Here is a 27,220-nt window from a genome sequence, read left to right as displayed (position 1 = left end):
GGGGCGGATGTGGCAGCGGGGCCGGACCTCTAAGACGGGGGGGACAGCAGCCGCAGCCCGCCAGGTGAGCAGCGAGAACGTTCTTTTACATTGAGGAGTCACCGGTCCTCCCCGCGGTGGCCCAGCCAGCACCGACCCGCAGGGCCCAGCGAGGACAGGTCCAGCTGCCCCCACAGGGATGAGCACAGTCTCGTGGCTCGGGCGTAAGTGCGACTCAGCCCGCAAGCTCTTGGCCGGCCCCCTTCACCGGGAGCTCGATTGTGCCCCCCGAGCTCCCGCTGCGGTGCCCACCTCCACTCTCCTCACCTTCTGTGCAGAGCCAAGTCGAAGGCGATCCCCTGTCGTAGCTCCCCCTCAGAATGCTCCCCGATCTCGGGGGGAGTTCAGAGACGTTGTAGCGCTGTCGTCCTGTCGGCCCCGGGGCCCACCCGACCAGTACGGGGTGCCCCCTCAGGTGCTAGCTGCTGCAGTGAGGCGTCGCTGTGGTGCTCGCCGCCGGCGGGGATCTTTATTGTGCAGTAGGCGCGCGTTGGCCGGACTGCGTCGATGGTCCTGGGTATCGGAATGGAAGGCCCCAAGCCGGGGCCTCAATTTTCTCGACTCCCAGCCGATCCGCACCTCACCACCAGCCGGGTCGCGGAAGCAGGAATGCGCTCTGGCCAAGTCCGCAGCTCCGATGGTATCGGCGGGAGCTTCACGCGTCAGTCCCCTTGATCCACCAGTTCGTCTTGTCGCCGAGGATTGCCGGAACAGCGGGTGCTCGGCCAGTTACAGCTCCGGAGCGGCCGCCATTCGTCTCGGCGCCCCGGGGCTTTCACACAACGTGCAGATCAGGCTACTGGGCTCAGGAGTCGCGGCTCCACTCCGGTGACCTCCGCTATGTTTTCGGTGTCTCAGGGAGATCAGGCAATGCAAATAGGTGCTTTTTAGGCGGGATCGGGCAGGGAGCCTCAGAGACCTGCGTCCGATCACGCCGCCATCTTGGACACGCCCCCCTTGGAGCACTATTAATAACAGTTTTCTCACTTTTGTCCAATTTGAAGTTCAAGTTTACCCTATTCACATGTGGAATTGAAAGGCTATTGCAAGCCTGGAGTGAGGTAGGAAAAATATTCACCGCCTTTATATGTATCGCAGACGGTAGGATGGATGGAAGAAAACACTCAGTAGACCATAGAGAGCAGGAGGCAGTGTTCCATTAAAAGTGGATTGTAGAAAAGAGATCAAGTACTTCGCAGTGGCAACAGCATATGAATAACATTTTTCTGCCTACAAGGAGCCAATGATGGTCAGTAAGATGCATGTAGATAGGTTTTCTCCAAGGTCACCCTTGCATAGGTCTTGTGTCAGGATATTTTTAGGCGTAAAATGACGTCTAAGAATTCAAGAAGCCCAAAAAATAGACTTTCTATAGCCTAGACAAAAAACAGTGTTTGCTGTGAAGCGTAAGGTTTTTTTATAGAAACATTAGGCATAAAGAACATGTAAAGTTACTGTTTTGAACTGTGGCCTAAGAGAGATTGCTATCTAACACAAAACCAAGATAACTCTCCTAGCATGAATTTTAGGTGAGATGCCGTTGTTGCCTATGGTTACGTAGAACACCACATTTAAATTGGCACTGAGCTGTACTACAAAATCTAACCTAGAAAAAGTTTACGATGACACTCTCAGAATCAACCTGTTGACTCAAGAGTCAGCTAAGACCACTGTAATTTGTACTCCACGGGTAACATCATAATTATCGAAGCTGGGGAACTGGGTTCGAGTCTCGGCAGGGACGCTCAATATCCTATGATTCCTGGCAAATCACTTAATCTCCCTGTGCCTAACAAAATGAATGCGTCCATCTGTAACGCAGATAGTGCTGATGTAAAGGGCTCGATTGCCTTTGCGTCAAGTTTGCGCTGTATAAATAGAGCACAATTGGCTATCAACTGGTCATCAGTCCTCAGTGCATGTCAGAGGTACATAAAGGAAAAGAGTAAAGCAAAACTAAGGGACAACAAGGACCTGATGAAATTCCTCATAATATTATGGTATCTGAAATGCTGGAATTTTAGAACCAGAAACATGTATTGAGAAACTAAGCAAAACACCAGCAAGATATCCAAATAGCTTTCTCATGTGGAAAGAAAAAAGTAAACCAGTGGGCCATTTGCTAACATTCAGGCTTGCTGGATAAAAGGACATAAGCAACATTAGTACGGATGTGAAAAGCAGAGGATGGAATTTTCTATATTTACATCTTAATACATTGGTTACAACGTCATCTGTAGGTCTCATTCAGGGGCATATCCTCTCAACAACTGTCCAAGAAATCAAATAGACCATACTTCATCTGTGAATGGACCGAGCATCTTTGTATGTGGTTTGTCTCCCCGGCTTTGAATTTCAGATCTGAACTCCCGCATTTTATGACCAGAGAATCTACAACTTCAGAAATTGTATCATCGATAAAACGTTAAGTACGATGATAAATTAATCCAATCCATCACATGTCATTGCTTTCCAAAGCAACTAAAACAAATAACTAAAAGGCACAACAAACATACATCATGGCCAAGAGAAAAAGAATACCTATAACGTCTTATGAAGCTGCCCTTAACGTACACTTTCTCGATACACCAATACAGTTGGTGTAGATGATCGGTATTACCCCAATTACACAAGTGCATTTACCAGCTGAAAAACTACTTCTAGGACAATTTCCTCACTAAGTCAATGCAGCAAATGCCAATTCCGGCAGGACTCGCTAAAGAGAAGGTTGGCACTGCATTGACAGGACCTTCACTGTGCATCTTTCCAGTTATATAGGGATCCGCTCGAACACATGTCATAAGCACTAACTGTTTCTACATAGCTTTTGTATCCATGTCCAAATGGTACTCAATTGAAAAGACTCACCCAACAGGCAATTAAACAGCCCCATTTTGCAGCATTACGTTTCAGAAATTTCTATCTAACAATTCATGGTCTCAATTTTCTCCCATGCTTACCGAAGCAAAAATGGGTCACTGGTCACAGAGGCAAAATGGCACTGAGCCACTAGCCTCTTGAAGAACCCTACTTAGAGTTCGAGATTCATATGATAAAGTCCCTCTTTCCAAGTTGTTTAGAGGCCCCTGATTCCCCCCCTCGCTTGGACCGAATATTGCTTCTATGCACATTCCAAAGTGCCACACATTTTAATGATGGGAAAAAACTGACAAGTAACAGTCCTGGAAAGTCCCAAACATCAGAAACTGCAGCTTTCCTAACGTAATCTGTGTTCATTCTAGGAAGTGCATGTAAATTATGGAGACAGAAGCATTTCTCAAAGGAAAACTGAAAACAAAACAAAAAAACACGCGTCCAACTGAGTATAATAAGGACAAGTTACACCATGAAAGAGGTTGAGACTAACAGGGTTGGCAGCAATGAAGGCAATTGCCTTCACCGACATTCTAAATTTTCTAACTCAAACAAGCATTCTAATACAAATGAATACAAATACAAGGAAGATAACAAGAACTAGATGCTTTCCAATATTCTTATTCCCTACAATAAAGGAAATGGACAGAGGAATATCACAGACAATTTAGAAGAAAAAAAATCACTTCACAAAATGACTAATCCACTCAAGCAAGAGGCATGCATTCTTTACTTAGCAAGAGAGTGGTGCATTAGCCAGTGGCTCACTATTCCCTGTATGAGTAAGGGTGTTATCTGCAGTGGTGAGTCTGAACGATGATGTACTAGGAGGTTGGACTGCCTGTGCGCTGAGTGGAAGGGTCAGGACAGTTACAACTAGGGAGAGGAGGAAGCCCTGACTAAATCTGAATGTGTAGCCTTTTATATTCTCCAGTGCTATTTTGATTCCTTGGCATGAACAAAGAACAGCATATTTAATTCCCAAGTTCTTGCTGGAACTGAATTACTTTCGCATGAGAAAGTAACCTGGGGACTCTTCCAAACAAGATCTACGCAAGCGTTGTGTGAATACCCCTAAATATATGACTTTGTGGGTGGTTCACAACCTCGGAACGATTGCCTACCCTCAAACATTTGTTAGCACACCCAACTATAAATTCACAACTGCTGAAATCCACCACGCGAGTGGAGTTTTCTTCAAAGTAAACACGTTAGATTGCACAATTCCGCTAATCCTATTTCTGTGAAAAGGTATGTCCAATTTCGATCATCAACCACTCAGATACACAATCACTATGTACCTCAAATATTCACTGTTGCCCCAGAAGCATTGTGGCAGAAGACAAAACAATACAGTGGCTCAGAAAAGTAGATCACCTAATAATGCCACTCTGTATGGCATAAATGACTTCACACTGGCTGTGCTCATTACTCCCACCTTTAGACAGGTACAAAATTGTATTAAACTTAACCAGGGAGGGCTAGAAGTACATTGGTTGAGCTCCCAGTTGACAGTGATACCATTAGGAAACTGATCAACTTCTGTGCTAGCACAAGATTTGGTCCAACAACCACGGTCCACAACCAAAACCGCCCAAAAGCGAAATCCCTCAAGTGCCTGGTTGTGAACATAAACTTACTTACTACCTTTGTTCAACCGGGAAAGGAGAGATGTCCAAGAAACTTTCAGAACGAAACCATCTTCAGAGCACAACTTTGTGTAAAGCAATCCGAAGGCAGAGTTGCAGGAATACAGCTACTTCAGTTTTACTATGTCTAAGAAAACATCCAACACTGAATAAAAAGGACAGAATTGCCAGCTGACTCTTGATGACATCATAAAGCAAGACAGCATGCTTATGATGTCACAAAAGCCATCATCATATGGTTATAGTCCCAGAGCTCTGGTGACTCTAAACACCAGTGTTTCCTTATCTGGCAGAATCTTATTCTAACACACATCGACAGTTCAAAGACAGCACATCTTACATCAATCAGTTCGTTGTTGTGGCCGAAAAGGTTATTTATATTAAAAAGCAGTTAAACAAAACTATTAGAAACTAGATAAATATTCAATTTGCATCAATATTACTCTTTAACACTGAAGAAAATTTTCACCACATTGTGTGATTCAAAAAACGAATTCAAGCGATAGTTAAAGACCGGGACAGATTCTCTCTTCCTTAACAGGGGCGGGGGGGGGGGGGGGGGGGGGGGGTTCTAAGTCTAGGCGGTAAACAGTGTCGAGTCTGTAGGGTAGAATTCTTGGAAGGCACAAATAGAAGCAGATGATGTGTTCACAAAAAGTATACCTTATTTTTTCTTTTTCCCCGATCCTGCGTGTGTCCTCCTTTCCTTTGCTGCCATTCACCAAACCACTACCGTTGTGATAAGCAATCTGTGAAAAAGAACGATTGATCATATCAGAAAGACATGCAATGAAAGCCAATTTAGATGGCGATTAGGGACACCTTGTAATGGAGCGAACCCAGGCTGCCCTTACAAACACCCTCAGCATTCTCTCGGTGCTCTCCATGTCATCGGCTGCATGACAAAAAGGCGTCCAAGCACTGAGCCAGAGAAAGGCGCAGCTACTGGAACACAGACAAAACGCTATGAAGGAGAGTCTACACTACAAAGAAATGTATCTGCATTGATGGCGATGAAGATGTCAGAAAAGCAGAAAGTGAGGTGAGGAGTACCTGAAGCACTTACTGTAGATGTAGACGGTAAAAGAGCTTTCACACCAGAGCCTCATACCTCTCCACAGCCAGTGCGAGCTAGAGCAAGTGACAACTGACAATATCAAAAGATGCAGGGCTCCACATTCCAAAGAACCCAGCCAGGGAGCATTCCACAGGAGACAATGGAACACGACAGACTCCTCAGAGAAACTGGGCAGAACCGTAAACATACCTAGAATGGTCAGCATGCTATCCCTTGCACAAAACTGCATCCGTCAGTTCTCACCTCTACAGCATAATATTTCCAATACAAACGTCTCTTCTCACATTAATCATCATTTTCCATTCACGTCCCATTAATTTCCTCCTTTCGTACCAGGCATCATCACTAATTACATCGCGTTAGACATGCCAGCCTTAGGGTGGTCTTCGCACAAACGTTTTGCTGAATTCGTTTTTTTGCCTTATGACTCGGGGCACTTTACCACTGCTAACCAGCGATAAGGTGCCTGCGCTCCCTCCTGTAAAACATGGTAAAATTGGCTTTCACCCAATTGGGACATTCAATTAACTTATAAGACCCTGATAAAGTGGTACCACATGTACCCAGGGCCTGTAAATTAAATGTTACTAGTGGATCTACAGAACGTATTAGGTCACCTACTTAAGTAGACTTTTTAAAATTGCCATGCAGCTGCCATTGCATCCTACATGGGCAATTTTATACTGCCACTTCAACCTGACAAATTAAACCCTTTTCCAGGCCTAAACCTTCCTATTAAATGCATACAAGGAGGGTCACTAGAATTATGCGGTAGGGGAAGACCAAATTATGTGGCAGGGTTATCTAAATTATGCAGCAAGAAATGGCCAATTATGCTGCGCAATGCTCCACATTTTATGTTAGTATTACTTCATTATTTTGTGCTTTGTACAGTTGTTAACAATATCTGGGGATAGGCTGCACCTCATTAATACAAGTTAGACACCCAAATATAGCATTAAGCAACTGAAAGGTTACAAGAAAACCATTGCAAAGGGTTTTCCACTGCACAGCAACAAGAGTGTTGCTGTGTTTTCAGTAACTTTTGAACCTTTTGAGCTAGCAGCATTTTTTTGTTGAAATCTACTGACTATGCAGCAGACGACTGATTGTGTGGCAAATGCAGCAAAACCATAATAATGCGAAAAACGCCACAGCCGCACAATTGCATTATTCCAGTGGCTCTGAATAAAAGCCACCCCTAGGGTAGACTCTAAACAGCAGATATGGAAGGCTGTGTTGTATTTAAAAAGTTGATAATGCACTTTTCAGTTTTACATGTCCTGGTACCGAAAAACTCCCAAATTTGTTTTTCACGATTGCAAGGCCTACCTCTTCCATGGGATAACATTGGGTTCCTTTATTACGTTTAATAAGTGTTACAGGTTGATTGGGAGCAGAGTTGAAAGTCGTGCTCGGCATCTGAGGAATTGTATTTTAAAAACCTCTTTAGTAGTAAAGTCAAATTTTGTGTCACAATTCTGAAAATGCCAGTTTTAGTAAGTTGGCATTTTCTGATCCTGACCATTTGGTGCCCACAGACTGGTCCTGGGTCACACGGCTAGGTGTGGTTGGCATTTGGCCATTTTGTATTCCTCCCAGACAGCATCACAATAGAGGGTATGGTTGTTGACAGAATGGGACATCTCTCTGGCAGAATAGAAGGAGGGGTCAGAGATACTATTGACTGCACTTTCACTTCAAGCGCACTGGCCTAGCTCACACACACAAAGGATTTCACACAAGCCTGTTGTGCCCCCAGGCAGACTGGGACCGAGGCAGGGAAGCCGGAGATTCCAGATACCTCAGTAGAGAGAAACTCCAGAAGCGTCACCCACGTCAAAGTGAACACAAGGTACAAAAAGCGACCTTCAGACTCACTCTTCAGGACACTTCTGGACTTGTTGATACTACAAAACGATACCGGGCTGCTTGAGGCCTGTCCTGCTTGCTGAGAAGGAAGACTGGACGGTCTCCCTTCATCCCAAACTGAATGACTCCAAGGGTCAGCTGACTAGCCTCTTGTTCTGAGCTACATGGGCACAATAATCTCCAGGGGCCTCCCTGCAACTGCCCAGCTGACCTGCTGCACTGGATCTGTAATAGGATCTGTAACAGGACCTGCTTGAGCTGTGCTGGCCTCTACTTGAGAGAGTTCCTGAGTGGTGCCTACCTGGTCCCAGGCCCTTGGTTGGGGTCAGAGAGTGTTCTGCCTGGCCTAACTGAAAGTTCCACCAAATCCAAAGCAAAGTTCCGCAAAGCTTGGACACACAGCTGCAAGCTTAATCGGAACCGATGCTGAGCAACGCAACGCCTCACCGCACAGTTCATCAGAACAAATGCACAACAACGCAAAACCTCACAAAGCAACGGCATGCAGACCAAGGCCATAAGGTACAAACCTCAACAAGTCAAACTTGGGCCTATGCTCAAATGTGTGACGGTATTCCGCAAGCCGGAATCACGCTGTACCTTCACATCGCAGTCATTAGAACAAATGAGCGTCTAGTATGTATTCCTTCAGCACGCAAGTCGGTATAACGACTTACCTTAGGGATGGCGTTGGATTTTGGAATAGGTTAATTTACTATTCCAACTCAAGTATGCGCAATAGTAGGGAAGGTGTTCGACTTTAAATTCAACACCATTCCACCAATGCGCCGCCCTAAGGCAAGACTTACGTGCTGCATGAATGAGTACTAAAGACGTGTTTATTCTTTTCCCGGTGCCCAGTCGGCTTTCCATCGCAGTCAACCTGAACTTGCGACGTTGTCCCTGTCAAGTGTGACCAGATATTCTTCGTTGACGCTGTTCACTTTTTACCACTCCTTTAAATAAATCTTTAAAATTGTATATCTCCAGTTCTATATATTGGATTTTTATTGTTTTTGTATCAAACCATTAATTACATTTTGTGTTTTTCCAACTTGGTGTGGAGTTTTCCTTGTCTTGTGTTTTCACTTTTTTACTTGCTTAGTGCTGCCTAAATACTTTACACATTGCCTCGGAGTTGTTATTATTATTATTACTAATTTATTAATTTATTTATAGAGCGCTAACAATCATCCCTTATGATATCACTGCGCTAGGTAGCAAGAATCCGTCGTACAGATGCCAGCGGGAGTAATGGATCTGTAATGTCAGATGTTAGGTCTTGGGGAAACAGATACGTTTTAAGTTTTTTCCCAAAAACTAAATAGTCTGCCCCAAGGCATAGGTCTAAAGGTAGTTCATTCCACTTCTTTGCTGCCAGATATGAGAATAAACGTCCTCCTGCCCTCACTTTCCTTATACGCTTTGTCAAGGCCTGTGCTTGATTGAGTGACCGTAGGCAACTCGTGTGAACGTAGTATTCATTTTTATTCTGTAAAATTCTTGGTCCACTACAGTGCAGTGCCTTATGTGCATGACTAAGTAGCTTAAACATTGCTCTTTGTTGCATGGGTAGCCAGTGGAGAGGTTTCATGCACATCGATGCTGAACTCAGTCTGCTTTTATTGCACACCAGTTTGGCTGCAGCGTTTTGTAGCACCTGTAGGCGTGCAAAGAGGTAGTCTGCCATGCCTACGAACAGAGCATTGCCATAATCTAGTTTGCTGATAAGCGGGGCCGGTGCAACTGTTCTTCTACATTCCAGTGGGATCCAGGCCTGACTGCTCTATGCCAAGCTACTAGAGGGCAAAGCACAGATTAATTTAGTGCCTTATTACCATTTACCCTGACCAGGATTGTGGCTGTTGCTCCAGAAGGGCTCATACCCACTCTTCTACCAACCCAATTGCTCACACATTGTCATTCACTTTTCTCTTCCATCCAGAATATCAAGACTAACTTAAGTGCCCACTCTTCCCCATCTTTAGTCTCCATTGCATTTACGCCCCTAAAAATCCTCACAAAAAAAAAAAAAAATCGGGATATCTTGACAACCCACCTTTCACCGGTCCCAGGAATACACCCTATTCAAATGTCCCTCATTCACTTAGAAAGCTCACTGCCTTCATCATATTTCACATGTCTTCTCTTTTACATTTTCACTATGCTTCCCTCCTCCTTCCTTTATCCACCTTAACGTCTTGTCCTCCTCCTCCTCCATCTAGGACACAAAATGTTGTTTGAATTCCTAACACGGTGAGCTCCAAATGGAACATTCACCACAGAAAACTACATCCAGCTCACAATGATGTGAAGTGGTACTGGGAGAGAGCGGTTTGACTTCTGTTCCATAAGGCTACCTCGATTTTAATCGTTTACTTTGTAAGTGAGCCCACGTGGGCCACAGGATGAATAAATATCAAGGTGCTAATAACTTTTCAGAATGGTTACATGCTCCCCAAACTTCGAGACTTCACTCTGGCTTTCAAGTGCTTTTCTCAGCTAAGACGTGTGTGCACAAAGGGCAGTCATAGAATCACTCCATGTACTGCAACAAATAAATCAGTTAAAAGTTAGCACTAAATCGTGCATGTAAAACACTCTAATTTGTTGAAGCAAAACACATACAAAATCACTGTAACCTAAGGATACATTTTGTGATAATCAGCTCCACAGTAAATTGTTTATAAAAAATTTCCTGATAATATAATATGTATATTTAGATATTAATATAGAAATACATTAGTGTAGGTATATAAAGTTTTGAAAGTTAAACCCAGTATGTCACATGGAGGTACTCTGCCCGGTTAAGAAATGCCATATTTACATGCTCACATTCTTAAGTTGCCTTCTCTCTCTGAGCACAATGACATTTGACACACATTCATTTGCTTGCACGTACGGGTTAACATTCTCCGAACTTAGTTATATCTTACAAAACCACTTCATAGGCGATATAATAAAACGCAAACATTCTGTGCAAGGGCTACGTATAGTAGGCAAGATACTATTTGTTTTGGTCGCGCTGCGATCACAATAGAAAAAAAACAATGGTGGCTTGGCTGGGGCTTCGTCATGGTAACATGGAGGATGATATATATATATATTTCCAAAGGTGCCTCTCCAGATAAGGACGCTACTCCGTGGGCAGTGAGTTAACAAAACCTTTATTTTTGAAAAGCTGAAAATCACGGCTGTTTTACCAGTCCCCGACGCGTTTCGAAGCTCCAAGCCTCTTATTCATGGGGTGACAAATGGCAAAACACGGTACTGCCTTATTCCCAAACTGCACGCAATCTCCAGTGATGCATGCTGGTAGTTGTAATTCTTCCCCACCATTAGGGTCTGTGTGCAATTTGCCAAACACTGTTTCGTTTGTCTTTAATTTTCATTTTACAGCCCTCCAGTGGGCTCCAGGCGTGAGGTGCAGCTTTCCCCGATTCGAAACTGTCCACGCTGTGTTCACGATCACATGGTTGTAACCGTGCAGACCTGCCACCACATTCCAAGCAGGCGGTGCATCCTCCGCGGCGGAGGCCACCGCGCTCTACATTTCCAAAGGTGCCTCTTTGGGAATAAATAGTTGGGGCAGTACCGTGTTTTGCCATTTGTCACCCCATGAATAAGAGGCTTGGAGCTTCGAAACGCGTCGGGGACTGGTAAAACAGCCGTGATTTTCAGCTTTTCAAAAATAAAGGTTTTGTGAACTCACTGCCCACGGAGTAGCGTCCTTATCTGGAGAGGCACCTTTGGAAATGTAATGAGCGGCGGCCTCAGCCGCGGAGGATGCACCGCCTGCTTGGAATGTGGTGGCAGGTCTGCACGGTTACAACCATGTGATCGTGAACACAGTGTGGACAGTTTCGAATTGGGGAAAGCTGCACCTCACGCCTGGAGCCCACTGGAGGGCTGTAAAATGAAAATTAAAGACAAACGAAACAGTGTTTGGCAAATTGCACACGGACCCTAATGGTGGGGAAGAATTCGCTTACAACTACCAGCATGCATCACTGGAGATTACGTGCAGTTTGGGAATAAGTAGTTTGGGCAGTACCGTGTTTTGCCATTTGTCACCCCATGAATAAGAGGCTTGGAGCTTCGAAACGCGTCGGGGACTGGTAAAACAGCCGTGATTTTTAGCTTTTCAAAAATAAAGGTTTTGTGAACTCACTGCCCACGGAGTAGCGTCCTTATCTGGAGAGGCACCTTTGGATGGATATGGATATGGATATGGATATGGATATATATCATCGAGGTCATTGTAATTTCAATGATGTGTCACGCTGCAGACGCGAGGATTTGTATCCTTGTTACAGTCTTCACCGGCTCCTACACTTGAGATAGACGGCGGAGCGGAGCCCCTCCCCGGTTATGGCTAACCGTGAGAATATGTCAGTAGCAATGCGCCAAGCGCTTTGGGAGGGCTGCCCATGGCTCATCAGACCATCCGGCCTTTCTTCTTGTCCCGATGTCCTCACAGCCTTCCTCCCACTTGGAAAGAGAAGTCCGACGCGTTTCGGGGCAGACACGCCCCTTCTTCATGGACGTTTAGCAACACATTGCACAGTAGTTCACCAAACGATTGGAACGCGATTTATTCCAATCCCCCCAACCTGCAACCCAAGGTCTCCAAATCAACATGACTTAAACGAACACAATTTTGCACACCTACTCAAGGGAAATTACGAACTCACCAAACAACGAAACTACAGCAACCAGCAAGCCTGTGTGCTTAACGTCACTAGCCACACCCACTTAGGGCAGCTCTGATTGGAATAAATCGCGTTCCAATCGTTTGGTGAACTACTGTGCAATGTGTTGCTAAACGTCCATGAAGAAGGGGCGTGTCTGCCCCGAAACGCGTCGGACTTCTCTTTCCAAGTGGGAGGAAGGCTGTGAGGACATCGGGACAAGAAGAAAGGCCGGATGGTCTGATGAGCCATGGGCAGCCCTCCCAAAGCGCTTGGCGCATTGCTACTGACATATTCTCACGGTTAGCCATAACCGGGGAGGGGCTCCGCTCCGCCGTCTATCTCAAGTGTAGGAGCCGGTGAAGACTGTAACAAGGATACAAATCCTCGCGTCTGCAGCGTGACACATCATTGAAATTACAATGACCTCGCAACCTACCCCCCAACCTGCAACCCAAGGTCTCCAAATCAACATGACTTAAACGAACACAATTTTGCACACCTACTCAAGGGAAATTACGAACTCACCAAACAACGAAACTACAGCAACCAGCAAGCCTATGTGCTTAACGTCACTAGCCACACCCACTTAGGGCGGCTCTGATTGGAATAAATCGCGTTCCAATCGTTTGGTGAACTACTGTGCAATGTGTTGCTAAACGTCCATGAAGAAGGGGCGTGTCTGCCCCGAAACGCGTCGGACTTCTCTTTCCAAGTGGGAGGAAGGCTGTGAGGACATCGGGACAAGAAGAAAGGCCGGATGGTCTGATGAGCCATGGGCAGCCCTCCCAAAGCGCTTGGCGCATTGCTACTGACATATTCTCACGGTTAGCCATAACCGGGGAGGGGCTCCGCTCCGCCGTCTATCTCAAGTGTAGGAGCCGGTGAAGACTGTAACAAGGATACAAATCCTCGCGTCTGCAGCGTGACACATCATTGAAATTACAATGACCTCGCAACCTACCCCCCAACCTGCAACCCAAGGTCTCCAAATCAACATGACTTAAACAAACACAATTTTGCACACCTACTCAAGGGAAATTACGAACTCACCAAACAACGAAACTACAGCAACCAGCAAGCCTGTGTGCTTAACGTCACTAGCCACACCCACTTAGGGCGGCTCTGATTGGAATAAATCGCGTTCCAATCGTTTGGTGAACTACTGTGCAATGTGTTGCTAAACGTCCATGAAGAAGGGGCGTGTCTGCCCCGAAACGCGTCGGACTTCTCTTTCCAAGTGGGAGGAAGGCTGTGAGGACATCGGGACAAGAAGAAAGGCCGGATGGTCTGATGAGCCATGGGCAGCCCTCCCAAAGCGCTTGGCGCATTGCTACTGACATATTCTCACGGTTAGCCATAACCGGGGAGGGGCTCCGCTCCGCCGTCTATCTCAAGTGTAGGAGCCGGTGAAGACTGTAACAAGGATACAAATCCTCGCGTCTGCAGCGTGACACATCATTGAAATTACAATGACCTCGCAACCTACCCCCCAACCTGCAACCCAAGGTCTCCAAATCAACATGACTTAAACGAACACAATTTTGCACACCTACTCAAGGGAAATTACGAACTCACCAAACAACGAAACTACAGCAACCAGCAAGCCTGTGTGCTTAACGTCACTAGCCACACCCACTTAGGGCGGCTCTGATTGGAATAAATCGCGTTCCAATCGTTTGGTGAACTACTGTGCAATGTGTTGCTAAACGTCCATGAAGAAGGGGCGTGTCTGCCCCGAAACGCGTCGGACTTCTCTTTCCAAGTGGGAGGAAGGCTGTGAGGACATCGGGACAAGAAGAAAGGCCGGATGGTCTGATGAGCCATGGGCAGCCCTCCCAAAGCGCTTGGCGCATTGCTACTGACATATATACATAGATATATATATATATGTAAATGTAAATGTTTGTATTTTATATAGCGCACTTCTACCCGGATGCCTCGTAGCGCTGTATTCATACCGCTGCGGAACCCATCCTGTGAAATGTCCACTCCTGGGCACCCCCACGGTGAAGCCAGGCATCCACAGCGCTGCTGGGGCCGTTGTGGAGATTAAGCAAGCTATTGCCCAGAGTCACAGAGTAGGACCCATGATTAGACTAGGCACCGAGGCGAGAATTATCAGGTCCGGGGAAATTAAGCCCAAGACCCGCCGAGGCGGGAATCGAACCCTGGTCCCGGGCCAGACCTCTGCATCAGAGTCTGCCGCTTCTAACCATTGAGCCACACTTCTCATATATATATATATATATATATATATATATATATATATATATATATATATATATATATATATAATATATATATATATATATATATAACATCAAGCCTTTATTTAGATAGGAGCATTTTGCTGACACTGAGAAGTCGGCCCATATCGGAATTCTAGATCAGCGGATTCCAGTTACCTTGCACAAGGGATGCTGTCCAACTCTACACCAAGACGGGCAGCTTACTGACACTTACCAATAAATATGGGGAGTTAGACCACCCTATAGAGATTTGGGAGATCCACTTAGTTTAAGTTGAATTAAACAACAACATAATAGGGTAGAATGCACTAGGTAGGAGTACAATATATTATAGTACCTATAAGCAAACCTATATTTTCTGTAATCAGCAAAATGGTTGAACTTTTTATCTTTTCGCTATTCTCGTCACGTTAATCACATTATTCTGCTTCCTTCTCTTGATAATCATAGCGCAAGCATTTTACTGAAAAATCACAAAGATTCAAAAAATATTGAAACGGTTTAATGTGTATATCTTGTGTATCTATTGGGGTATGGATAAGTGGCTGAGCAAAAAGGGTTCAAGATCTGTTAGCATGATTTCCTTGGGGAGTCAGTGTTGTCTTGTGCTGAAGTTGCACATCCATTTGTTCCTCGGTCTGGTTAGGGGTACAGATAGTGCACTGTGAGCTTGCAGGACTATAGAGCAACATATCCTGAGAGTGAGCTCAGAATCAGTCTGGCACAGTTCCAACGTTTATGTTATCCAACAAATGCAGTTTTCTTTGAGAAAATATAAGCCATGTGACATGGTGCCTCCACCGTTCTAGCTTTGGTTCTTATTTAAAACTCGCCGGAGTGGTTTACTTCTGTTTACTTATAAACCTGCACTAACAGGAGACATCCTTGGTGTTAGGGGAAATATCCTTAGCAGCAGAGTAGGTAAACCTTATTTATTGACTTAGGTTGTTCAAGCTTGAACCTTTCAAAGGATCTCTCCATGGAGATACCCTCTCCGATTCCATATATTACAATTTCTGAGGACAAAACTAACATACCAGTTAACTGCAGACATGCGGTTACACAAATGTTACAACGTTGTCTACCAGAGGCAGGTGGAGACGTTACCTTTGATGTTGAGGCTCATTAAGCATTCAGGACAGGGGGATCTATTCATAGGTTACATTCCCAGCAGCAAATACAACTACAAGACTGTTTCACACATGCACTGCAGCTAAAGATCCCAATAATTACACATGTTATTCAGCAATAGAAATACCATTAACTCACCAAGAACATCATACTTGGTTTGAAGGCGCCCTACCACACACACAAAACAATGTTAGAATGGGTCCCTTTAGCTATGTGGGAGCAACATGGCCAGTCTTAGCCGGTTTCAAACCATACCCAGATATAGACAATTTGAAAGCTCCAGAACTACACACATTGTACAGGGGTCTGGTTAGAACATATAGATGTTTAACACAATTTGTAATTCAAACAATGATAATAAAACCTGCAAGGGCTGCTCAAGCTGTACAACCACAATTGGCTACAAATGGAATTAAACCACAAACCATCAATACAGTCATGGGTAAGATTCCAGTCGGTGGCAGGAAATACAGTTTTGGATTGCACAAAAAACAAACCAGTTTGAAGCAGTGTTTCCCCATAAAGGCCCTCAGGAAAAACACAGAATTCTCACAATATGCTTGCCAATGGGAAACGCTCCCCCGTTGAAATACTGCACCACTTGGGGTTCAGTCTTTGCTGCAACATATAACAGAACACACAGTACACCCTCATTAGCTGTTTTGCCAGAAGTACTTAAACTGATTGAAAATGAGTACGGGACAGCCACTGCCTTGGATTTGGGATGCAACTTATGGGCAACTATGCTTCAGTATCCACCATAACGTTGAGAAAAATTAAAGGGAAGCAGCAATGTTGGCTGCATGCCAACGACTCACAAACTTGACTCCAAGAGAAAAGGAGCCAGAGTTACCGAACATTATTGAGGAAACCTATGCAACGATAGGTAGAGATAGTCTGAGAGGCAGGGCCGGACTGGGAACCACAACCGGCCCTGGCAAAGTGCTCGGCCGTCCCTCTCTCCCCACTCGAGGGGGGTTTGGAGGTGCCGCCGAGCTCTTTGCCGGGGCTTGTTTTTAGCTGATTTTGGTGCTATGCTGCAAAAAACAGCCCTGTAACAAAAACGGCCCCCAGGGGCCCAAAACCGCCCCCACCCTTGCGGCGCACCGGGGGATTGTCCAGTGCCCGCTATGGCCAGTCCGGCCCTGCTGAGAGGTAGACCTAGTAAACCACAAATTAAGATAATTCTTAAAAGGATAACTCAAAGCAAGGGCCTGAATCTTCTAAGAAGAAGTAAGATAATAAGAAACAAAAGTTTGAGTCACTGTGCGGATCTACCTCAACAGGAGGCCACTGAAAAGTGCTATGACCTGAGTAACCATGATAATATTAAGACGCCACACAAGTATCAGGATACGGAAATACGTTCATCTTCTTCCTTTCAGGATTTATCGGACAGACGCTCGGAGAGAGGAGGACGGGTAGAGTGCAGATCAGACGATTATGTGAGACCGAACAAAAGGACTCACAATGCTCTTCTGAATACATAATAAAAAAGGAAGAAAAACCCAAACAGTTAAAGTTCCAATTGAAAACGAAGGTGGCTGGCATTAAAGTCAAGTAATCACAAGGATATGATGGACGGAGCACTGAAACTTTTCAGACACTCACCCCCAGTCACAGATCTGGGTTGAATTCATCATCGTAAAGCATATAATGTAAAGAGAGGGGTTCCTCTGTTAATGAGTATCCTTCCTAGGGTAGGGACAAAAATAAATTTAAAGAAAGCTACTAAGCAACTGTTAATTCACGAGAAAGAACTAAAAGCAAGTACAAACAGAGGCAAAAAAAAGTCTTAATACGAAAATAGAAATGTTTATCATCGAAGGTTGTATTCAAAATATATATTGTATTAATATACATAAATTCATTATAACAATACATGTAATCCACATCACTTTCTTCTACTCACATATACCTATGCATACAGACACTTCATACACACAAGTCAAAAATGCATAGAAGTAAATTACTGTGATTTGATATGCATTTGCATTAAAATATTCCAAATGGTGCATTTCTTTCTAATACAACAACTAAAATATAAAGATTGTGGATACAATCAATGTTCTCATTTTCTCTATGCGTGTTTCTGCGTACCGCCTTCTTCTGGAAGCCACAGAATGTGTATATCAATGCTGTATCTGTGGATAACAAGAATCCAAAACATAGAATATAAATAGAAGTGCTCTCAGTCTGTATTTAAATGTATTCAAATATGTTTGAACAGACCCAAGGTTAAAAAATGGTTTGTATGCTGAGCCGAAGTAACTCATGCGCTAAAAATGTTAACATTCATGCAGGCCAGGTGGAAAAGCCTATCAATTTTTTTATATTAGTTACCCTAGTATGGCCAGCATATATGGGGTACCTAAAATTCCCAAAAACAGTGAGAACCCCCAATATCGCTCTATTGTCACCACAATGGACTCAGTCGCAGAACCACTTTCCAAGTATATCGATTCCATAATAAGACCATTTGTCCCTAAGATTCCATCCTATGTAAAAGACACTAGGGATATTATAAATAATGTAGAGGGCCTCAAATTTAACATGAACTGCAAAATACTGGTTACCCTTGACATTGAAGCGCTGTACAGCAACATCCTGCAAAGTAAACATACAATGATTCATTGAGGAATTTCAAGTTGAATGTCCTCAAACCTTTATCCTGGATTGTCTTCACGACAATGTTTAATAATAAACATTTTTATTTACGGATTGAAACACATGTTTTTCCCCGTTTGTTTGTATGTGCTTTCAGTTCTGTCTTGCAAATTAATAGTTACCTAGTATCTTTTTGAAATTGATTAAAGTAAACCATGCCACAGATATTGAGGACAATCCTTCCAAGCAGGCTCTGTCCATGCTCGCCAGCGCAACAGTAGTCACAATAGTTCACTTGAGCCTGATGGATTGTCTGGCCGCAGTAGCGTTGAGTGACTATGTCCAGGTGGAAACACCGTACATGAGGGTGAGTTTCCCGCATCAATTATAAGAGATGCAAGTCCAACCGGAGGCAGACATACAAAAGGTACATTAATGTTCTCTTTTGGAAGAACTTATCATTCGGCTACGATCTTCTCTTGGCTGAATGGGATTGGATACCAGTATATGTGATGGACTTCCCCAGGAAGAAACAGTAAGTTTCCCTGCTCTTTCTGACCTAGTCCCAGATACAGTTAAACATTAATGCACCAAGGAGTGGACTTTGGCACTACCTCCTACATTATACTGCAACCATGTCGGCTGGGATGACTGTTCCCCTTATACCAGTGAGGTCAACCCCACAACCTCAACGGCAATATCCTATTAAACATAAGGCTAAAAAATAAATTAGAAAGATACTCACGCAACTTGAACATCAAGGAGTAATCGAAAGTTGCACCTCTCCTATGAATAATCCTTTGTTTCCAGTAATGAAGCCTTACCATTCATATTGTCTGTTATTAAACTACAGACAACTGAACACAGCTTCATGTATATTAGCTGTACTAAACACGCATAGTGCAGCACTAATGAACAACATAGTGTGAAAGAAATCTAAAAACACTTTATAAAAGCAGTTCTGTTGATTAACTCAGGGGTATAAGAAGAGCCCAGGGTTGTTTTCAACCTGGTTGAGAGAACCTTTGCAAGAATATGATGACCAGGAATTGTTCTATTGTTCTACGTTGATGACATACACCTAATGGATGATGACCTTTTAACACACTTGGCCAAAGTAGATCATATTTTATTTGGATTTGCCCACATGGGCTCTAAATTCAACTTCAAAAATAGCCCACCTCAATGTCCAATTTTTAAAATATGAGTTCTCAAGTGAAGGCAAAAGCCTAGTGGCACAAGAAATGTGAATTTTTACAACCACCAAACACCTTGAAGAAACTACAATCCGTTTTGGGTTTCCTGAATTTTGGCAGAACTTACATTTCAAGACTACGCAGAGCGAGTAAAACAATTCTACGACTTGATATGTCCAGACTTTTCAAGCACACATTGGACAACTGAACACACATGACCCTTACGTTCAGTACAAGCCGACATGCTACCTTCAAAACACTTACACACATGTGTAAACACCACCAACATGGTGATCTGTATAATTGCAGGAGCATCAGGGTATACCTACGTAACATTCAACGAAGGAGACACTGTACCAACTCCATATAATCTGCCTTTACACACAAATGCTGAGATGCGTTTGCACCAACAGAAAAGATTCTGACGGTGGTACAGACTGATGTAGTGAGGGAAAGATCTTTGGCTCAGGGATAACGCATCATTGCCGTGGCTCCGGTTCCATCACTAGAGGCTGTAACATAGGCTAGCATTCCTAGCGCTAAGGCTTTGCATCTGAGATGGATACAGTGGCCAATTCCCTCACCGTGACAGATATAGACTACAGATTTGACACTACATTATAAACCCAAGCAATTCTGCAATACGGAAATGGATATCCTCTGCCTATTGAACTCTTGCCTCTTCATCGGTATGATAACATCATCTATAGATGGTTCTGCACCATAGGCGTATGGATAAAACACGATACTCAATGTTTGTAAGAGCGGGCCCCTGAATCTTAGTTAAAATGCCAGGACAGGGAAATACAATTTTTGGGAAACCAACTTGGCCAGAGTAGATTAAAACATCATATAGACACCAATCACATTACTTTAACTTGTCTCAATTATGTTCCATGTTATTTACTTAAAAGACAACCTCATATCAATGTGACAACCTTATATGAAACATATATTTTTTATTTGTCTTTAAAAAAAAATTTAAAACACGATACTCTGCAGCATGCGTCGCTGTTAAGTATAGAATTGAGGATGGTGAATTCAACCCTCACAAGACCTATACGCAGTCACCAGATGATTACACAGCGCAGATGGAAGAACTCAGAGCTCTAATTCTGTCACTATAGAATACGGATCCCAGATTTCCAACAATAATTCTGAGTGATTCGTAATATTGTGTCCAATCTTACAATGAGCGCACACACTACTGGAGCCAGAAAGGATTCAGAGATTCCAAAGTGAACACCACAAAGCACAAACAGCTTTGGTGACAAAGAGTGTTTGCCACAGACTTAATACGCACACTGAGTCATCAGCATGTAAAAATACACGTTGTAGGGAATTCCATGGCTGACAAAGCCGCTGAAGCAACAGCAGTCACTGAAATTACTTGTTCAAGTACGAGGATAGAAGTAATCCTCATGGTGGCTATCAACTTCGCGCTCAATGCCACCGACCTACAAAACATTTTTTTCTCTGCGTTTTATATAGCGCAAACTAGACCCGAAGGTATCAGAGCGCTTTACAAGAGCACCAGTTAATTTTTGTTAGGCACTGGGAGATTAAGTGATTTTCCCAGAATAACAGAAAGTTGAGCTTAGTCGCCAAGATTTGAACCCGGTTCTCCCAGTTTGAGGTCGATCTCGCTAGCCGTTAAGCCACATTCTCTCCCCAACATTCCATTAGCTCAGATTTCCGGAGTGTGAGATTGAGTGATACCACTTTCAGATCGCAGGTTAAAATTCTTCTTAGCATTACACAAGGGCCTAGCATCTGCACATGCAGGGGTGGCAGCTACTTCCATTATTGCAGCAACGCTATTGGTGGCCAGGTCTTTACAAACAGACAAAGGACTTAGTCCTCAAATGTGACATCTGCCAGCAGATGAAGGGTTCCACCGTGGGGCGTCTACCGGAGACACCTCTACTGATCTGAGAGAAGCTTCTTTACAATCAAGACAGAGCTTACAAATACATCCCAGTAGCTGTGGATTCCTGCTCTTTATTCCTACGGGTCTGGCCCCAGCACTCTTCTGATGCCCGAACTGTTATAAAAGATTTGCAAGTCTTTATTTGGACATACTCAGTAGCCACATTGCACTCATACCAGGGTCTGGTGTTCGCCTCTATGACTTACAGAGGCACCATGATAAAACTGGGTGCAGCCGTGCGATACTCCTCCCCTTATCATCCAGAGGGAAATGCGGTAGTGGAGAGGCAGAACCAGGACTTAATCAGTTTTGTAGGTATTAGGTTCAGGTTGCAGTTGGGTTCATCACCTGGACGGGGTCCAGAGAAAGCTAAACAATTTGCCTAGAAAATCCCTGGGTGCTCCGACTCCCTATGAGGTCCTGTTTGGGGTTATGATGTGGCTACCTGACCTGGACAGTCCCAATACATTGGCGGCTGAAACATCATTTGACATCAATGAACGTCTGAATGTTTTAAAGGATCTGAACAACTGTTGAGAACTATGATGACTTTTCTTGGGATACATCTTACCCACCACTCCACCCAGAGCTAGAGTGCATAAATTCTACATTTGGCTGAAAAATACACACTTTATACTAGCTTGGATATGCATTTGGTCTACAATTTTGTTACTTTTCCAGTTCCTTTGGATTGATTTGTGACAGTCTTTAACTTGAATCTGAACAGACTAGCTCCTTGAACGCTCCGCTGTTGAACTGGTGAACTTGTATTTAAAACCATATTTTTCATCACACAAAGTGTGGAGAAACCTTTCCCTGGTGAACATTTCTGCTGTTCCGGTTCAGATGTAATTGTTTTGGATAAGGTATCCTATGATATATTGGGACCAGAATGAATGGATTTAAATTCCTTACGTTTAAAACTTCTCTACATGATTTTATCACTCCTAGTACAATCTCTGATGATTAGGACATTGATACAGTGCATGAATCGCTAGATGATCTGCAGCATTCAACAGTTTTATGGAAATTAGATGTATGAGGACACAGCTAATTATGATTAAATGTTCTGTTTTCGCCATTATCATCACCACTTTCTGCATTAAGCAAATACTTCACATGCAGTATTTAATTACGTATAATGTGAACACTGCCCTACACCACCGAATGTGGAGTTCAAAAGCATTTGCACAGAAATTTGCATATTTTTCAGGTCGTAATACAGCTGAATCAGAGTCTTCTTAATATACACTCACATCTACATGGTCTAAGAAAACTATCATTACTATATTACTAACACCAAGCTGATTTATTCTGCAGTTTTCACTTTCCAGTTGGCTGTATAAGGGATGGACTTTTGGAAAGACAATGCTGATTTGAAATCCATTTGGGGAAGTAAAGAGTGACAGGTTTAGGGGAACAAGGCTTTTTTTAGAGCATGCCTAAAACCACAACAAATGATTTTTCTGAACAAAACTGTGCAGCAAACATCCTGTCTTGGCTTAGCTAAGAGCAAAGATTTGAACACACCAAACATTCCAACATTTGCAGTTTGCGAACTGGTAATAATTCACAAATTATATGGAGTAAACTTTAGATACCATGGTGGCAATGGCTCATACAACTCTTCAGACACCAATCAAGAGAGAGGATTAGTGTGGTCGTTAGCTACCAACGGATGTCAGGTTTGTTTTTTGGGGTGACTAGACAGGATTAAGATCAGTAGGCCCGACCCACGACACGTGCAGACATAACACTTAAGGGTGGTAACAACTTACAGTATTGGGAAGTTATGCCTAGATTGGCTAAAAACCTCAACCTTGTGTCATGTGAAGCACCACTTGTCCTTTCTTTCTGATGACATGGGATTACAGGACTTTTTACTAGGTCCTCAGAGACCACGTCAAAAGCGCTTTCTTTATGTAGTGTACAACAAAGTGTGGAAGATTTCACAGCAGGAAGCTGCTGGGAGATTGCGCAAAATTGACAAAGCAAATTTAGAAAAGGCTCTGGCAGTAGCAGATAATCAGAAGACTACTCTATCCACCAGGATTTACTCTCTGGGTAACACTGTGTTCTGCAGATGATGTCTTTCAGAGTGACATATCTTCCATACAACATGAGCAGTCGAAGCTTAGAGCTATAAGGTTACTGAGTTGGACTCTCAAGATACCATGGGCTAGTCACAATCCATGGAAACACCTTAATGCCACTGGCTTGTTTTTGCCATATAATCTCACTAAAGAACATGTAATGTGTCGGAGTCAAACTTGTCATGCTACTTGAAAGGCTCCGCGGCTGCTGTTATCCCTCCGACTTTCAGTTTACTCTCCAACGGGAGTTACTTGATGCTGAATGATCAAGGCTGCTGTGAGATGAGACCGCTGTTGCCTATCTGGTAACTGTCTCTGCTGTACACAAGTACTATTTCCACCTGCCCGCACAGTTAGTGATGCGATGCATTAGCCTTCAACAAAGTGGACAAATGTGCACTTTAATGCTATAAGCAGACTGAAAGCCTTATTTTTTCCAAAAAGAGGTGTCCTTAACATCTGCAAGGGAGACATCTGATCTCAAATTGCAAGGTTCTCTTTTCAGATACAGTCGCTACTCCGCACTATTTTCCCACACCATTTTAGGGAGCTTTTAGAGTTCATTTTTAACATGTCTAATACAGCATAACAAGCGCACTTTTTTTAAGACTACTGCCTCTGGGTTGGTTAGCACCTTTCAGACAGTCTTCAGAGTTATTAAATCTTTCATACACCAAACATTTTTTGAGGCTAACCCCCCCTTTCCTGTTCTTAGGTGTCGGGACTGTGCTTTTATTTTTTCTGTTCTGCTATGGATGTTCCACCACAAAGCCAAATGGGGGTAGCATTACAACATATGCTCCTGTGTCGTTAATGCATGATACAGTGCTTTGGCGCACCCTTATTTCAGGAGCTGAACAACTAATGGTTCTTGTCCTTTCAGCCTGTGTGGCTACACTGCGTGCAGCCCAATTTTTGCTATCTGATGTGCATTTTCGAGTGTGCTATGGATATATGCTTGGGATCGCAACTGATTCAACCTGCGGACATTGCCCTACTGGTCGGTCCCTTAGCGGTTGCCTTGTACTGTTGTCATCCGTGCTTGCAGTTGCTTCTGAATGCATATTATGAGCCCTCTTTGGAATCTTCAGGTCCTGGTGATCTGGATCCTGTTTCATCTTCTGCAGAATCAGCACTAGCTGTTCCTCCCTTGGCCCCTGCTGAGAGAGGTGGATTGGAACATTTCTGCTCTATGGACCCGATGCGTTGGGTGCCCTGGGAGCATCATCTGCAGTTGCTGGGAAGAGCAATGCTTTGTCTACTCCTCAGAACACACACAATCTGGCAGTTTTGAGTTGTGGAAACATTTTGATTTGGGTTTTGTTTTTAACATTCCAAATAGTTTTTTATTATACACTGCCTTTTAACATACTTTTAAATGTGTTTTTATGCTTTTAAATGTGGGATACTGAATGATTTTACCTTCAAACCAGCCTAGTGCCTTTTTATACCTTTTAGGGTTGTAATGCTTTTACATATAGGTTTCACAAGGTATGTAGATAGCTTTATTTTCATCCTCTCACATCCTAGGAGTGGGTGTCACTTGGAGGTACTAGGTCCAGTTAAACGCCATTTTACATGCTTATGTTCTTAAGTTGCGTTCTCTCCCTAAGCACAATGACATTTGGCACACATTCCTAGCATGTACATATGGGATAACATTCTTCGAAATCAGTTTCGTTCCAATAACACTTTGTAGGCACTCTATGAGAAACCCTTGAACATTCTGTACAAGGGCTAAGTACAGCATGCAAGATGTTATAGGTTTTGGCCATGTGCCGCCTGAGCTATCACAATAGGATAAACAATAGCAGCCTGGCTGACACTTTGGCAAGGTAACATGGAGGATGTACTTATATATATGACATCCCGCCTTTGTTTAGACATTGCATTGTGCTGGCACTGAGAGGTTGGTCCAAGCTGGAGTTCCAGCTCTGCTGATTCCTGTTACCTCATGACACATACCCAAAGGAAATGGGGATTAGACAACCCTATAGGGATTTGGCGGATCCACTCACCCTAGACATGATAGGCTACAGTGTTCTAGGTAAGAGGAATATATATTACAGTACCAATATTCTCTGTAATCAGCAAAATGGTTGAACTTTTTATCATTTTCACCATTCTCGTAAGGTTAATCCCATAATTCTGTGTCTTTCTATTGATAAACACAGGGCAAGTATTTTACTCAAGAATTCACCTGTTGGAGGTCTATTCGGAGGCGTATGATGCAGGGATACTTCCCCCATCTCTGAGAGAGGCACTCATAGTCACATTGCTTAAGAAGGATAAACCCCCGGAGCGCTGCGACTCCTACCGCCCGTTGTCCTTGATTAATACTGACGCCAAGATCTTAGCGAAAATCATAGCCACTAAACTGCAGCCAATGATGCACGGGTTGATCTTGCCGGTTCAGTCTGGTTTTGTACCTGAGCGGTCCACCTCGAACAACCTGTGCACACTATTTTTCATGTTCCATGTGCTGGAGCCCACTCTGGTGGCTGCGGCAGTGTTATTGGATGCTGCCAAAGCGTTCGACTCGATAGAATGGGGATATATGCACAGAGTCTTGCGACGCATGGGGTTTCCCCCATTATTTCTGCAGTGGATAACGTTGCTTTACACGAAGCCGTCGGCGAGAGTGAGAGTAGGCTGGCTAACATCTGTTTCGTTGTGTATTGAACGGGGAACCCGGCAGGGATGCCCCCTCTCGCCCATGCTTTTTGCGATTATTTTGGAACCATTGGCTTGCGTTATCCGGCAGCGCCATAGGGAGACAGCATTAAATTTTAATTATCGTCCGGTATCTATCTCATTATACGCAGACGATATGGTATTGTTTGTGCGTGAACCGTCTCGGTATCTGGTGCAACTGTTGCGGGAGTATATATGGTTTGGGCGCATTTCTGGTTTGCATATCAACTGGGAGAAGTCGTTTGTACTTCCATTAACGGCTGGGACCACAAGACCTGATCTCGAATTCCTGCTAGTGTGGTCAGTAGACCCCACCCAGTTAAATACTTAGGAGTGTGGGTGCACCGCGATCTGGCAGTTGTAATCAGTGAAAACTATGGCAGAGCATGCTCGCATTTGGAGACTATGGTTGACACTTGGCTGTCGCTGCCGTTATCACTCGCAGATCGTATCGCTCTTATTAAAATGGTGGTGCTACCCCGATTTCTTTATTTGTTCGTAAATGTGCCCATAGTGCTTAATTTGTCCTTTTTTAGGACGCTTCGTGGTCATCTACTTCGGTTGGTGTGGGGAGGTAAAGCGGCAAGAGTGCAGTGGTCGGTTCTCAAAAGGGAGTACGGACGTGGTGGCTTTGCGGCCCCGGACTTCTACACCTATTATTTAAGCGTGCAGGCTCAGTATCTGTATTACTGGTATAGGCCACACGCTTTCACGCCACACGTTGCAGTAGAGGAGGGAGACGCCACACCGATCCCTTCGCATAGTGTGATCACTCATAGCTCGCGCGGTACACCGAAGTCGGAGATCGATGGTACGGTATCGGAATGGCAGCGCATAGGGAAGTTGGCGCAGAAATTACCGCTGTACGCGCCAGACCTGCGCCTGGAATATCATGCGCATTTATCGGTCTCACATGAGGCCCCGTCTCTGAGGGTGCTGAGGGAGGCAGGTATCACTCACATGCCGGATGTGTACCCTAACGGCACTTTTATTGAGCAGGGGGACCTGAGCGACATTGTGAATCAGTCACTTCTGTTCCGCTTTGCGGTTCATCGCTTGCAGAGTGCAACCCGGGAGCATTATGTCACCTTTCCGGACGAACCTCCGGCTTTGG

The 27,220-nt window shown here is 44.1% G+C and overlaps 1 protein-coding gene across 5 annotated transcripts in view; it reads right to left on the bottom strand.

Moving 5' to 3' along the window:
- The window catches only part of C4_1H8orf88 (chromosome 4_1 C8orf88 homolog), an 847,684-nt gene that overhangs the window by 645,530 nt on the left and 174,934 nt on the right, over positions 1-27,220 (bottom strand). For 4 of the 5 annotated variants that reach the window (XM_078685592.1, XM_078685591.1, XM_078685589.1 and 1 more), the window contains exon 2: positions 5,226-5,311. The exons of the other annotated variant lie outside the window; for it this stretch is intronic. The gene's annotated coding sequence lies outside the window, so the exon portion shown is untranslated. The remainder of the gene's footprint in view (positions 1-5,225; positions 5,312-27,220) is intronic. 5 annotated transcript variants of the gene reach the window in all.

Source organism: Lissotriton helveticus, chromosome 4_1, assembly GCF_964261635.1.
Source record: "Lissotriton helveticus chromosome 4_1, aLisHel1.1, whole genome shotgun sequence".
NCBI lineage: Eukaryota > Metazoa > Chordata > Amphibia > Caudata > Salamandridae > Lissotriton > Lissotriton helveticus.
The sequence above is the reverse complement of the archived record's forward strand: the minus strand, read 5'-3'. Positions and strand labels throughout refer to the sequence as shown.